Source organism: Choloepus didactylus, chromosome 14 (assembly GCF_015220235.1).
Source record: "Choloepus didactylus isolate mChoDid1 chromosome 14, mChoDid1.pri, whole genome shotgun sequence".
In the NCBI taxonomy this organism is placed as follows: Eukaryota; Metazoa; Chordata; class Mammalia; order Pilosa; family Megalonychidae; genus Choloepus; species Choloepus didactylus.
This window is the reverse complement of record NC_051320.1, coordinates 20,256,722-20,273,588: the sequence shown is the minus strand read 5'-3', so window position 1 is coordinate 20,273,588 and position 16,867 is coordinate 20,256,722. Positions and strand designations below refer to the sequence as shown.

Sequence of the window (16,867 nt, the reverse complement as noted above, 5' to 3'; positions counted from 1 at the left end):
CAGCACAGGGAAAGCCATGAAGGAGTATTGTTGGACAGCCCAAGCCTCAACTCACAGCAAGACCCTTGAGTTGAATTTATGCACCATACCATGCATTTTGTTTTCTATAAGAGAGCATGTGGTGATAAAACATTTTTGTAGAATATCTCACAAATAGTGTTGTCCAATGAGTCTTATTTGAATCTAAATATGCTTAAAGGATTCATAAAGTTTTACTTTTTATTTTATTTTGTTTTTCTTGCCAAAGGATAAAGACCTGCTTCTGAATTGAAGACTGTAATCATACCAAGCAATGGATTCTCTTGAATTTAACATCTCAAAGGATGGGGTGAGTTGCACTCTATACCCTTGAATTTGTCTCTAGAAATACCAGGATGAAATCCAAACTCTTTCTGAAGGTTTCAACATGACCTCTCAATGGTCAATCAGCAATTAGACAAATATATAAAGTAAATGGCAAGAGAGTATACTTTCTACCTTCATTAGAGCCTGATTATGTAGGTTCTTTGAGGAAGGTTCAAAAATATCATAATATCCTATCTGAGGAAGACAAATCTGGATAGCGAGAGAGGCCCATTTCCTCTATGCTCAGTAGCTCAGCGAAAAGCTGCCTCAGTAGATGTGACTTAGCTCAATGGAAGAACTGCTGATAGTAGAGGCTGAGGTCTGGAAACTTCCATTTCTAAGGCCATTTGCTGGACCAGGAAGTTCCCATTGCGTTCCCTGCCCCTCCAGGAGCTGAGACCCCCTCCTGGAGCCTTGTCCGTGGGGCAATAATGAGATCTAGGGGCCTTGTGTGTTTTACTGACTCTCAGCTAATACGTTTTCCTCCCTAAACTCTGTATTACATTCATACCTTTTGATGTTGGTGGTGTGTAGGTGGCCAGCCCCTTTGACACCGCAAATAGAGGACAAAATTTGCAAAAACTAAGATGGATGATGTCTGACATCCCCTTCCTCAGAAGTTAGGTGGCTGCTTTCCTAAAGAGTCAACCCAGGTCTTGGATCCAACTTCACTATTACCACTTTTGCTAAAGTGTCCTGGGAATCTGAATCCGGTTGGGTCTGCTTCATTACAGACACCTGGTGTGTGTGTGTGTGTGTGTGTGTGTGTGTGTGTGTGTGTGTGTGTGACTCTATTTTTATTTTAACAACAATAACAACAAAAAGCACTAATAAATCACTTTTATATGCCAGGTGCTCTTCTAATTGCTTTACATGTAACCATGAGCTCAGTCCTCATAGCACCATTTTGAAGGGGGGAGCGTGGGCCACGTAGAATTTAAGAAAGTGGCAGAGTTTGGATTAGACCCAGCAGTCTGACTCCTCACATCCAAGGAATGCCACTTCTTCTCTGAACTTCTGTGTTTCTGCTTTGTGCTGTTCTGTTATAATTGTTATAAATATATTCTGTTATAAATATATTTGCTCTATTAAGATTTCTTCACTTTTAGGTATTTCTGATGAAGAGAAAAGAGAAATGCTTAACTCCCTCCACCCCATCCAACATCTGTTTTTGGATGGGAAGTTCAGGACATTTTTTGAAGTGACAAAAAAACACAGAAATAACACATAACCTATTGATGAGTAACCAGTAATATTTTATATATGAAGCAATATCACTCTTACTATTAAATATATTATCAGGTTTAAAGTTGGGAATAACTCTTCACAAAATAGACGAGTGATGTCTTTTTTTAAACAGAATTCTTCCAATCCATTCAACAAATAGTAATAGAGTGTCTACTATGTTCCAAGCACTAGGCGAGGCACGAGGTAAACAAAGTTAATTAGTACATTACTTTACTTGAAGCACTTAAAGGCTATTGGGAAGAAAGATAAAAACTGATATAAGAGTATAGAAGAGGGACTCCTAACCTGAAGAATAAGACAAGGCTTCTTAGAGGAGATGAAAATTGAATTGAAGCTTGAAGAATGAGTAACAGTTAACCAGGCAAAGAATTGGGAGAAACACTTTTCTCTCAAAAGAATACTATTAGCAAAGACACAGAAGCAAAAAAATCATGGTGTGATAAATAGGTAGATAGTTTCATGTCTGAGGCTACACCCATTTAAAAATCCTGGATGATTGCCTTAGAAATATTGTGATATGTGAACATCTCTAATATATATTTGCTTCTATTTTCAGTTTAAGACATTCTCATCACAGAGATTTCTTAGTACTATTTTTTCCCTTTTCTACTGACCAAAGTATTGAAAAAAATAATAACAGTAATAGTAATAGTAATAATAATAAAAGGTATCATGTGGCTTCACTATGAAGTTAACTTAATTCCATAAGCCATTACTGAGAAGTCATTATTTGCCTGACAATGTGCATACTTTTGTGGAGGATATAAAGATAGCAAGACCTTGTTTCTATGTCAAGAAGTTAAAACTTTCATACTTCATGTAAGTGTAATGAAACCGGGTCTTTTTTTGCTTTTGTCTTTTGACTTTTATCATAGTCACCCTCTTCAATTTATTAGCTCCTGCTGTTTGTTATGTCTGTTATTGAAGGAATAATTTGTATAAGTACTCCTTATATATTTTTATCTTTTATGGCTCACTTTACACATGGCAAGGTATTTTTTGGATATGAATATTAATGCACATTTTACAATGCTCTGTTATCCATGACTTCATTTAGCTCTGGCATTTTATTGTCCAGTTTACTGCAAAATTTAAGAAACACTCCATGTGCATTATTTTAATGTTTATTCTGCTAATTTTTCTATGGAAAATTAAGAATTTCTCTAACTTTAATCCAACCAGCTAGTGATCTTTCTGAATTTCCTATTTTTCTTGACTTGGTTTCAACCATCAAGGAAAATAAAGATTAAATATACCACCCTTAAAAGTTTTTGTTGTTTGGTAAGAAAAAATAATATAAAATTACAGATTCATTTTCCTTTTATTTTTAATGCAATTTCATTGAGATATTTTTACATACCATAGAATCATCCAAGGTGTACAATTGATTGTTCACAGTATCGTCATATAGTTGTGCATTATCACAATTTTTGAACATTTTCATTTTTCCAAAAAAATAATAAGAATAAAAATAAAAGTAAAAAAGGACAACCAAAACATCTCATCCCCCAACCCCTCCTTTATTCATTTATTTTTTGTCCCCATTTTTCTGCTCATCTGTCCATACACTGGATATGGGGAGTGGGAGCCACAAGGTTTTCGTAATCATACAGTCACACTTTATAAGCTATATAGTTATATAATCTTCTTCAAGAATCAAGGATACTGGATTGCAGTTCAACAGTTTCAAGTATTTCCTTCTAGCTATTCTAATACACTAAAAACTAAAAAGGGATCTCTATTAACTCATAAGAATACCTCCAGAATGAACTCTCCACTCTGTATGAAATCTCTCAGTCAATGAAACTCTGTTTTGTTTCATTTCTCTTCCCCCTTTTGGTCAAGGCTTTTTCAATCCCATGATGTTGGATCCAGGCTCATTCCCGGGAGTCATGACCCATGCTACCAGGGAGATTTACACCCCTGTAAGTCATGTTCCACATAGAGGAAGGGCAGCGAGTCCACCTGCTAAGGTGGCTTAGAGAAACAGGCCACATCTGAACAACAAAAGAGGTTCTCCAGGGGTGACTCTTGGGCATAATTATAAGCAGGCTTAGCTTCTCCTTTGCAGGAATAAGTTTCATAAGGGCAAGCCCCAAAATCGAGGGTTTGACCTATTAATTTGGTGGTCCCCAATACTTGTGAGAATATCAGGAATTCCCCAAGTGGGGAAGTTTATTATTTCCACATTTTTCTCCAGTTCCTTAAGGGAGCTTTGCAAATACTTTTTTATTCTCTGCCTAAATTACTCTGGGATATATCAGGGCTTCACACTAACCTGTGAAACCAACCAGATCTCACCCCCTATTCAAGGTTCCATGTAATTATGGTGTTTGAATAAACTGACCATACACGTTAAATTATATAGTGTGTTACAGAAAATATAGATTTTGCACTAAATTAATTTATCTTCTGTGAACACAGAAGTTAAAGTTTTAAAACCCAGTCAATATCATCCTTTACCCTTTAGTCTGATTTACCCTAGATCTAACCAAGTCCATTTAGTTCATATCTCTAATTGAAGTCTGATCTCTTCATCAGTTTCTTAACAATTGCTGTATGGGGTAATGCTGACATTCATAACTGCCATTCCTATTATTTTTAACTCACAATCCAAATAAATTTATTTTGACACACACTTTTGCTACAGGCTAGAATTAAAAGGCAAAGTAAATTAGGTTAGACACATATTAGCTTTAGGATCTGACTTCTGATCCCAGTCTTATTTTAGGGGACTCTTTGGGAGACTAAAACTGAGTCACCCCTCTGACTCACATGTGGATCAGAACCAAGTTGCTTCTCTATGTGTTTGCCAACATTTTCCTACTGCAATAGTTTGGAGCAGATATCAGCATAGTAGCTGCTAAAGTAAATATATATCTTGGGTTCACATGGATCCCAGATCTCAAATGTGGAATAGTCTCAAAAATTTATTCTCATGAATTAAGAGAATCTGAAGGGGAGACAGAAAAACCTTATGACCCAAAGATAGAAGCTGGATGTCTGTAGACCATCCACAGATCTCTAGTTTCCCTAGGAGGAGATGTACTGACAATATTTTCCATTAGCTATAACCTTCTGAGGGTTAAAATAGCTAATTGATATGACAGCATTCCTGAACCTGACAGACAGGAATATGAATGTTTCACAGCTCAAATGCCATGCTTTTGAGGAATTAAGTAGCTATTCATTCTGTCTTTAAGCATTATTGCAGCAAGTCTCACATTTGAATTTTTAAAATGATTATGAACTGGCTAAAGGCTGAGAATAAACCTGCATTTCTCTACCACCGCCATGGGAAAAGGAAAACCTTAATTACAATGCTTGTCTTTGAATAATATTTCAGTTGTAACAGCACATTTTTTCCAATTTTGCATGTTAAGTGCATTAATATTTATTCATATTCTGTGACCTTTACATAATTCTCTTGGGCACTATTTTTCAAACTATGATGTTTGCTCTTTTTTTTTTTTTTACTCTTTAATACTTCCTATTTATGCACTTCTTGCTACTCCGTATTTTATGAGAGTGTTATGGTTATTATGGAATGAGTTGAAATGAACACTGGTTCTGACTCCTCCTTTTCAACAATTTTGAAACTTCTAGAGGAAACTTAGGCTTACCATCAATCAATTAAAAATCAAGGTGAATTCACTTGTTTCTTTTTCAGACTTGATTTTAAAAACAAATGTCTGATCCAGAAGACTGCATACTCTATGATTCCATTTATATGAAAATCTGAAAAGGCAAAAGTATAGTGATCAGTGGTTCCCAGGGGCCTGAGGATGGTAGAGGGGATTTTGCTGTAAGGGGTCACCAGAGTTTTTCTTGGGTGTAATAGACATGTCCAATATCACAACGTGGTGGTAGTTACACAATTTATATATTTGTCAAAAATTGTTAAATTGAGCAATGCTAGCAAAAATGCCAGAATAGGGATCTTCAGGAGATAATCCCTCTTCAAAAGCAATGAATAAACTAGCCAAAGCTGTCAGGTCAACATTTTTAGAACTCTGAAGACTAGCCAAAAGCTTGCAGAAACCAGGGGTCACTTAATCAAGATTTAAAAAAAAAAAGCTGAATCATGGTAAGAGAGCTTGGTGGCATTTTAGTTTACCCTGGTCTCATCATCCCCCTCTTCCCCTTACCCCTCCCCCCAGCTTTGTGGTAGCCTTGAGCTGTTCCAGAGTGAAAACAGTGCACCTGATTCTCAAAGAATCTTAGTTGTTTGTTCTGACCTATTTCATGGCTCTCTGGAGGACAGGCTCAAAGAGCTTGTTTTTTCTTTTTTATTATTTATTTTAATAATAAAAATTAGAGTGGAGTTAAATGAAATAGAGAATAGAAAAACAATAAAGAAATCAACAAACGCAGAAGTTGTTTCTTTGAAAGGGTCAACAAAATTGATAAATATTTAGCCAGACTTACCAAGAAAAATAGAAGGGACTCAAATTACTAAAATAAGAATTTAAGGTGAGGATATTACTACTGATCTTACAGAAATATAAACAATTCTAAAAGAACACTATGAACAATTGCATGCCAACAAATTAGATAACCTAGATGAAATGGACAAATTCCTAGAAACCCAAAACTACCAAAACTCACTAAAAAAGAGATAGAAAATCTGAATAGACCTAAAATAAGTAAAGATATTAAATCAGTAATCAAAAAATTTTGAACAAAGTAAAGCCGAGGGCCAGATGGTGTCACTGGTGAATTCTACCAAACGTTTAAAAAAAAAAAAAAAAAAAAAAAATCCTTTTCAAACTCTTCCAAAAACTAAAAGGGGTGGGAACATTTTCTGATTCATTCTATGATGCCATTATACCCTGATACAAAAGCCAAAGAAAGACATTCCAAGAAAAGGGAGCTACACAAAGATCCCGTATGAAAATAGATGCAACAATCCTCAACAAATGCTAGCAAGCTAAACTCATCAGCGTATAAAAAAGGATTATATACTGTGAACGAGCAGTATATATTTCAGCAATTTATCCCCAGGATTTACCCAGTTTCAGCACCAGAAAAACAATCAATATAGTACACCATACTAATAGAATGAAGGAGAAAAAACACATTATCATCTCAATTGATGTAAAGAAAGCATTTGACAAATTCCAACACCTTTTCATGATTAAAAAAATACACTTGAAAAACTGGGAATGGAAGGCAACTTCTTCATCCTGATAAAGGGGAATCTATGAGAATCCCACAGCTAAAATCAGTATCAATTGTAAAAGACTGAAAGTTTTCTCCCTATGATCAGGAATAAGACAAGGATGTCTGCTCTTTCCACTTCTATCGAACATTTTACCATTGGTTCTAGCCAAGGCACTTAGACAAGAAAAATAAATAAAAAGCATCCAGAATGGAAAGGAAGATGTAAAATTTCCTCTTTTCTCACATGCCATACTCTTACATGTAGAAAATTCTAAAGAATCCACAGAAAAACTATTAGATCTAAGAAATGAATTCAACAAAATGCAGGACACAAGACAACACCCAAAAATCAGTTGTATTTCTATACATTAGCCATGATCAGAGAAACTAAGGACACAATTCTGTTTATAATAGCATCAAAAAGAATAAAACTGTAATAAATTTAATCAAGAAGTCCAAGACTTCTACATTGAAAGCTACAAAATATTGTTGAAAAAATTATAGAAGACCTAACTAAGTAGAAAGACATCCTGTGTTTATCATTGGAAAGCTTAATATTGTTGGAATAGAAATGTTCTCCAAATTACTCTACAGATTCAGTGCAACTCCCATCAAAATTTCAACTGTGTTTTTGCAGAAATGGACAAGTCAATCCTAAAATTTGTATGGAATTGCAAGGGACTCCAAATAGTCAAAACAGTTTTGAAAATTAAGGACCAAGTTGTAGAAATCACACCTCTGATTTCAAAACTTACTACAAAACTACGGTAATCAAAACAATATGGTACTGGTATAAGGAGAGGTGACTAGATCAACAGAATAAAATGAGAGTCCCCCCAAAAAACAACATATGGTAAATTTCTTTTGACAAGGGTGCCTAGACATTCAAGGAGGAAGAAGTAATCTTTTTAACAAATGTGCAGGGACAACTGGATATCCACATGCAAAAATCTAATTTGGACCTCTACCTCATATCATATGCAAAAATTAACTCAAAATGTATCAAACACCTAAATGTATGAGCTAAAAATGTAACACTTTTAGAAGGAAACATAGGTGAAAATCTTCACAACCTTGGATTAGGCAACAATTTCTTAAATATGACACCAAAAGCATAGCAACAATGAAAAAAATAGATAAATTGTGTTCTATCAAAATTTAAAACTTTTGTGCATCTAAAGACACTATCAAGAAAGTGAAAAAAAAACTACAGAATTTGAGAAAATATTTGGAAATCCTATACCTGATAAGGATTTAATATGTAGAATATAAACAAAGGAAATAGGTTTGCCTTAACATTGGAAAACCAAAACTATACCAGAGGAAAGGATCTTCCAAAACAAAGTAAATATATGATAGGATTTTTAGTTTAAATTTGAAGAGCAGTTTACTGCAAATGAAAAGCCAGATAATGTAACAGAGAAGTTAGGATTTAAGTGATGATTTATGATTACTGAACCATTATATAGCTATTCCTTTTTACTCTCTGGTATATTAGAGTAGACAGAGGGAAATACCTGAAATCTCTGAACTGTAATCCAGCTACCTTGATCTCTGGTGATGATTGTATAGCCTTTATCTTATGCCCTTGTGATTGTAAAAACCTTGTGACTAACCTTCACTGGTACCCATTTATCCAGTTTTTTGACTTTAAGTCTAGTGATCACTAAAGACAGCCCCTAATGTTTATTGATGAAGAATCTTGGGTCAGCCCAGAACTAACGCACCCCAAGTCCAAAGTTATCTTGATAACCAAAGCTGGATCTAACCAAAATGGGCCCGCCTGACATGAGCAGTAGCTTAGATTTTAATGTGCAAGTCACCTATACCTCATTATAATACTAGAAGTCACGCCCATCATCCTATTAAGGCCGTGATTTTCTTACATACATTCTGTGACTGAGCATGTAATCAATCCACGCATGCTCGATAATTACATCACCTCTAATAACATCATCTGGAGCCATTGTGCTCATTATCTAAAACCTGCCCATCTTTTTTTTTTTTAATTCAGTTTTATTGAGATATATTCACATATCATACAGTCATCCGTGGTGTAAAATCAGCTGTTCACAGTACCAGCATATAGTTGTGCATTCATCACCCCAGTCTATTTTTTTGACATTTTCCTTATACCAGAAAAAATAAAAATAAGAATAAAAAATAAAACTAAAAAAAAGGGCACCTAATTCCCCCCCACACCCTATTTTTCATTTAGTTTTTGTCCCCATTTTTCTACTCATCCGTCCATACACTGGATAAAGGGAGTGTGATCCACAAGGCTTTCACAATCACACTGTCACCCCTTCTAATCTACATTGTTATACAATTGTCTTCAAGAGTCAAGGCCACTGGATTGGAGTTTGATAGTTTCAGGTGTTTACTTCCAGCTATTCCAATACATTAAAACCAAAAGTCGGCCCATCTTTTGATTCTATAAAACTATCAGAATTACTGCAGGTCAGGGAGACAGATTTTTAGGCTTCTAAACCAACTGCTCTCCTGCTTCACACCTAGCAATAGACTCTCTCTCTCTTTGAAACCCTCGTGTCTCAGGAATTGATCATTTGAGCACATTGTGCAGAGAACTCACAGCTTTGTCCCTTGCCAATAATTAGAAGGGCAGGTAGAGATAAAAACAAGAGAGGCAGCAGGACTTTGGAGGAAAGTTATATTTTACGTGTCTATAGAATTCATTTGTGATTTCATTAGACATAGCTGGAAAACTGATTAGACACTGCCCTTGCTTCTTCATCCTAAACAGGTAGTAATTTGTTTCCTATTCAGCAACTCCATTTTGAAACTCTGACAGGTCCACATAGAAAGAATTTGTTGTCAGTATTTGAACAGGATGAAAACGATTTTATGCAAGAAAATGGAGCTTATCTAACTTTCTTATTTCCAAGGGATATTATCTATTGTCTTATATTTGGTCTGTAGGAAACAAAGTTTCTCTATTGTTTTTTTTTTTTTTTAGGTTCCGTATTCCCAGAGTGGTGGAAAGATATTCAGGCAGGTTAGTGCTGGCTAAATAATACCTGATATTTATCTACATATCAGCAAATCAGCCAGTTACTTCTGTTCTGAATAATTTAGAAAAACAAATCTGTTCTATCTGCTTTCAACAGTAGCATTTCTTTCAAAAACAGTCCCTCTAGATAAGGCCATATCTCAACACTGTGTTAAAGAGTGTTCTATAATGTAGAAAATCAAATTAGCATCTCATCTTGCACTTGAACCTACACACAAAGGTTTTTGTAGGAAAGAGAAAAAAAACAATGTTGGAGAAAACTCTACGTCCTGAGCTTTTCAAAGTCTTTTAATCACAACACAGCTGCAAAACAGCTTTCTGAGTAATATTCCTTTGTTTCAAACAATTATTGAACTTGTTATAATGTAAATTTGATAATAAAATAAGTAGGAAACAGAACATGTATTGAAGAAGCAGTGGGACTCAAAACAACAGAAACAGGATCAACTGCCAATTCTTCCCTTGGCTTTCCGGGATTCTTTAACCTTGCCCTTGTAAAGGTTCAGGATGGTCAAACCCCTTGGAAACTAAGAACTGCAAGGAGCCCTGAGGTCGTGGAGTCCCATCCTCTTATTTTGCATATGAGTAAATTGAAGCCTAAAGAAATTACTTGACTAACAAGGGGTGCAAAGCTAGTTATTGTTCTGGTATGAGCAGGTTTTGAGATTATTTTCCTTTAGCTCACTTGTCCACCTTACCCCCTTCTTGGATATCCTTAGCATGCACCTATCCCCAACCAAAGCACTTGGTACCCAGTTCTGTAAATACATGTTTAATGGTAACCCATTCACTAAGCTGGACTCTCCATGAAGGTGGGAAACAAGGTTGCAGGTTCAGCTTTGCATATCTGTAGCCCAGTCCCTAGAAGATAAAAGGGCCCAATGATACTCAATTTATTTGTATTAAACTGAATTTCACACACATTTCAATACAGGGTCCTCACTTTAACTTTAACACTCTTTATTGCCTCAGTCCCTTTAATGCATTATCAGCGTTTCCCTCAAGTTCTTCACCTAGTCCATAAATTTAGCCTTTGCGATTGTGGAGTGAACGTCCCCTCTGCCTTCTTCTCAGTTCTGCTCTGTCCCGTGACATGCTCTACACTGGAGATAGCTCCTTTTTTTTTTTTTTTTTTTTTTTTTTTTTTTTTTTTTTTTTTTTGTAAATCATTAACTAGCTACAACTCAACTTTCTGAAGACTATTCTTATGGAAAGGGGACAGGAGGTAAAAATCCCTCTGGCCGTCTTTCCTTGCATTGCCACTCACACATTCTCCAACACAAAATCTTCACCATGACTTGGATGAAGTGAATCCATACTTTTCCCTTTGTTTAGCAATAAAGATGTGTGCTTTTCTGTACCATTTGCTTTGCATCTGCCCTTTGTTATTTGATGGCCTCTCAGTTAGGTAAGTCAGAGCTTGATGTCAAAGCCATGGTGTGATCTGTTCCCCTGATCCAGTCACCTTCAGCTCTAGCCTGGATTGTTCCAACAGCTGCCTCCCTGCCTTGCCCTTACCCTGCCATTAGTACATTTTCACACAGAAGGAAATGTGATCATCTCAAAACCTAAGTCAGATCAGCTCACTCTTGGGCAGAGAAAATTCCCACTCAGCAAAAGTCAGAGTCCTTGTAATAGCCCCCAAGGCCCATCCCTGGGAGCCTCCTGACTTTCTATCCTGCTCTTCCCCCTTGCTCACTTTGCAGCCCCCAATGTGCCCATTACCACTCCCACCTCAGGGCCTTGGCACCTGCTGATTCCTCTGCTTGGATGCCCTTCACTCAGGTGTCTCTGTGCCTTGCTCACCCACCTCTTCTAGTTTCTGACTCCAATACCCCCTACTCAGACAGGCTGCCCTGACTACCCTATTTAAAATTGCATGCACTTCTTGCCAGCAGTCAATCTGTTTTCCTCTTCACTCCTAATAACTTTCTGAAACTTGGCTCATAGGGTTGCTCTGAGGACTTTAAATGAAATAGTGTCTGTAAAGGACCATTTTGGGTGCCCCTTAAAGCTCAGCCTGTGGGCTATCTCCTGCTTTTAGATTTTTTTGTTTTTCTAAAGCAGAGTTTCCGGAGAAGTATTTAATTAAACACTAGTCCCTTGAGATGTCCTGAAAATAAAAGGGTTCTGAGATCAAATGGATCCAGAATGTAAGGCATATTATACCCCCCATCATGGAGATACCCAAATGCACATTATCTTTTATTAAGGCATCTGAATCCCAAAGAATCCTATTTATATAAACCCAGTATTTCAAAACCTTTTTAAACAAGATTTTTTTAAACATAAAACTTATTAACATACTGCAATAACATTTTTAGAAAGGCTATACTTAAATACAAACATAAATCCTGGACTTCTTATAGTTAATTAAAAAAAGAAAAGAAAAAGAAAAAACACTAGGGAGTAGGACTTAAGGGGCTTATTACAATGAACAAATACATGTTGTTGTTTTTTTTAGAAAAGCAATAATTTTGAAAAACATTCATCTCATAAATTCAAGACTGGTGCCCTTAGGGCTTTAGTTCAATAAATGCAGTTACACGACATAATGCTATCATCTGCATCCACTTAACACTTCCTTACAATTTTTAAAAATTTGTCTGGATTCTCAAAGCATTTGCTTGACAGATTTTAGATGAGCAGCTAATCTGTCACTTCCAAAAGGGACAGTGATGAGAGCCTAATTCATTCATATGCTCTTTTATCTGTTGGTTTAATTTATTTGGTTCATTCTATACTAAAAGTATTGACAGAGGGGAAAAATAGTTAATCACAATCTTGCAGGTTAAAAAAAAAAGATGCTGATATCAGGCTTAGGGCAGCAGGAGAAAGCGGGATGTTTCTGATCCCAGGAGGAAAGGAAAATGTGATTGACTGATGTTTATCTGACCTACTTTATTCTGAATTGTTATGAATGTGGCAATCGTGGTGTATAGCCTCATGCATGTGACAGGTATTCACCAAAGGATTTTTTTCTGTGTTGTATATAATCATGAACCCCATTTCTCTCCTGCATCCTACTGTAGGATTTTTGTTAGGGCTATGATTACAGCAAGTCAAAAGCCACGGGTATGATGATCTTTTACATAGAGAGAGAAGGGTCATTTTATGTTGCCCAACCTGGGCAGGTTTTTTTTTTTTTTTTAATTCCTTTCTCAGAATTCTTGTTCATCTAACCATGGAAATATCCAGATATCCAGAGAGGCAGCAATACGCTATCCGGGCCGTGAGAACAGTTACTGTTTTGTTTTGTTTTTACTTTGTTGCTCTTGATGGTTATAAAGCTGAAGGTAAAAATATTAGAATAGGAATTGAATTGAATTCCTCTTCTTAAAAAATAAAAGGAGTTTACTTCTCAGTAAAATTCAGGAAAAACATCCCTATTAAATTTTGCGATTTTTGGGGGGAGGAGGTAGAGGGTCTGGTTGATCTTTGGCGCAACAGACTCTTGTTGACTTGTGGTGAAGAATGATTTCTTCAGAGGTATTTGAGTGGGAAGCTTAGGCTTACCTAGACATAATAGAAAAATCGATTGAGAGGTTTCTTAAATTGGTGGTAATCTACAGTTCAATTACTTTCCTAGAATTAACCTAGGAAGTTCTAGGCAGACCTTAGCCTGTTTCTGAATGAAGTTCTTGAAATGTTATCCTAGAGTGGGAATTTCTCCCTGAGATGTCTATCTACATGATCACCTGGCCAAAGTAGAGGAGCCTTCTCAGTAGTTCCAAGTGTCTCAACACTGTTGCCCCAGAGAACCATTTTTATTCATTTAACAAATATACCTTGAGTTCCAACCATGTGCTAGAAACTGTACTGAATCCTGTGTATTCATGCTTTCATGGAGCTTACAGAATGACAGGAGAGATAAGGTATAAATCAACAGAAAAAGTATGTGTGTAATTTCTGATGGTTTTGAGAACTATAAATGAGAATAGCATTATTTGAAGGTGAATCACAGAGGAGACAAAATCTGATTGAGGATGGTCAGAGATGCTACTTGAGGAAGTGCCGTTCAAACTGAGACCAGAAAGATGAATAGAAACTAATCAAGAGAAGCGAAGTTTGGGGGAATGAGGATGGGGCCAGAGAAGAAAAGAAGGGCATTCCATACAGAATGACAGAATGTGCAAAAACCCTGATAGGAGGTGCTTAGAATTCCCCAGGAAGTAAAAGAAAACCAGTGAGACAAGACCTAGTGAGCAAGGAACAGTGTGAGTCAAAGTGAGGTTGGAAAAGAAAGCAGGGACAAATCATGTAGCAACCCCACATTAATTAAAGAACATGGAATATCAGCCTTACTTGAATATTTTTAACTAGGGAAGTAAGGTTGTTTGACTTATGTTTAAAAAAATTAGTCTGACTACTGTATGAAAAATATGTGATGAAATGGTAGCAATGGTTGTGGCAAGATTAGAAGTGAGGTGGATATTGAGAAATCACTGTTATTAGCCCATGTGCAAGAGAACTGTGGCTTGCACTAGAGTGGTATCAGTGGAGTCAAAAATAATTTCCATTTGCCATTATTTTGGAAAAAGAATTGCTAGGACTTGATGATACATTAGTTTAGGGACATATATCTAGCAAAACTTCTGGGTTTAAGGCTTATGCAACTGAATGGGTAGAGATGCCATTTACTAAGAGGGGGAAGATTCAGTATCAATTTGGGGATAATTAAGTTTGAGATGTCCATTGCTCTTGTGTAGATATGCAAATGGACAAAGAAGTCCCTGCTGAAGATAAAAATTTGAGAAATGATATAGCAATGCTATTTAAAGACATGGAGAGAATGAGATTACTGAGGGAAAGAGTATTAGAAAAGAAGAAGGTCTGGGACCAGGAAAAGGGCATTCAGCATGAGAGTTTAACAAAGAGAGAAACCAGTGTTCTGGTTACTGTTGCTATGAAACAAACTACCCCAAAAGATAATAATATTTAATAATATATTAATAATATAATAATATAATAATAATATCTACTAGTCTTGTGGTTCTGGGGATTGACTGGGCTCAACCATTTGTTTCTCAGTCAGGGTTTCTCATGTAGTTTCAATGAGCTGATGATGAGAATGAGCTCAAAGGCTACTCGCTCACACATACAGTGCTTGGTTTGGAATGCCTAGAACACCTGGTGGCTGAAACAGCTGAAGCTCCTTGGATTTTCCCCCTCCTCCAATTGGTCTCTCCAGCATGGCAGTACCAGGGTAGCCAGACTTCTCACATAGCCACTCGGGGCTCCAAAATTGTGCACCCCAGGAAAGAGAGAGCCAGCCTTTTATGACTGGGCTTGCAAGTCATGTAGATAGTTTCACTTCTGCCACGTCTATTTGTTAGAAGTTGGTCACTAAGCCCAGCCCATATTCAACGGCGGGGAAATTAGACTCTGTCTCTTGAGAAGGGTTATGATGGTTTGAAGCTGTGTGTACGCCAGAAAAGTATACTCTTAAAGTTAATCCATTCCTGTGGGTGTGGACCCATTGTAAGTAGGATCTTTTGGTGAGTAGGATCTTGACTTAAGATGTGACCCACCTCATTCAGGGTGGGTCTTAATCCTTTTACTGGAGTCCTTGATAACAGAATAAAATTCAGACAGAGAGAAGGCCACTGAGGCAAGAAGCTGAAAGCAACAAAACCTGGAAGAGAAGGGAGAAACCAGCAGACCTTACCATGAGCCTTGTCATGTGACAGAGGAGTCCAGGATCACTGGTAGCTGGGCTTCCAGAAGAAGGTATCGTCTTGATGATGTCTTGATTTGGACATTTTCACAGCCTCACTTTAGCCTTACTAAAAGCCAACCCATTTGATGGTATCTGCTTTAGGCAGCCTATCAAACTAGAACAAGGGGACCGTCAAAGAAGTTGTAGGCATGCTTAAAATCCCAGCAATAACTTAGAAAAATAGGAGAATACGGCATTCTGGAAACCAAAGAAGAAGTGGTTCAAGATTTCCTTTGTAAAGCTTTAATTTGGCAATCTAGAGAGTCTTCACCCTCTTCTTTCTGACCTTCTCTTTTGTGGTTTTACAGAGAAATTGATCTGTAGCAAATGACCTGTGTTACCGACTTTAATCCACGATTGATTATGTAGAAAGAAAGAGAATAACATTTGCTTTCAAGCAAAGTCAGTCAGAGGCAGAAGTAATTCAATTTATGAATTTAATATTGCAAGCTATTGAGCCAGATCAGGGAGAGACAACTCTGCTTTGAAGATTGTTTGTCCCCTACTGCATCAGTTTGGTGATGTCAATCATTTTTTTTCCCAAAGTATTTTGATGAAAAGATAATGGAACCAAAGTAAAACATTTGATATGTCAGTGTGTGAGTAAGCACAGCAGGGCCAATTTTCAAGAGGTGCTTCATGCTTTCACTGAACTGAACAAGCCAGAAAGAATGTCAGCTTCTGGGTGGGAGAGAGTTGGGGTCAATCAACAAACGCTTTTGGAGCCCTCTGTGTGCAGACATTAGACAAATGCAGAGTTTCTGGTTTGGTCTCTTCCCCAATTCTGCTTTGTCTAATGCTACACACCACCCCCCTCCCTTTTATAGTTTAAGGACTTACTGGAGCATTATGAAGGGGATATTGACATGGAATAATCAGACACGAATCAAGAAAATGTTTTGTAATTGCACTCCATCCTGATCCACTCTTCTCCCTTCTCCACCTTGCCCTGTTTTCAGGAGACCAAGCCTCTGTGCTTTACGTCAATAGGTTTTTTGCTTTCCCTGTGACGTCTAGAACAGTAGCATGAGTTCTGAAGCGGGGAGGAGAGTGATTTGGGGATTTTGTTCCTATCCCACACCTCCATGCTCTGAGCTTGCTGAGGGCTGGCTGCATCCATGGACTAAAAAACACAGACGCTCTCAGATCTTTTCCACCCAGCACCCCCTGCCTTGGGTCCTAGTAACCACTCCTATTGTTGCCCCTTCAGTCCTCAGGAAAGGTTCTGAGTTCTCGTTTTCATCAATGCAGAGGTACTTCAGTATTACTTGGAGGTTCCTTTAAACTCTACTCTCAGCTTTGGAAATAGATTTTTATTAAACTCTGTTTAGATGACAAAATTTTAGTATATCTAGAATGAC

General features: G+C 37.0%; 1 long non-coding RNA gene across 1 annotated transcript in view; it reads left to right on the top strand.

The window, feature by feature from the left end:
• Positions 1-16,867, top strand: part of LOC119509311 — a 596,159-nt gene that overhangs the window by 420,862 nt on the left and 158,430 nt on the right. Inside the window, exon 3 of the long non-coding RNA XR_005211673.1 lies at positions 248-328. This is a non-coding gene — a long non-coding RNA (uncharacterized LOC119509311). The remainder of the gene's footprint in view (positions 1-247; positions 329-16,867) is intronic.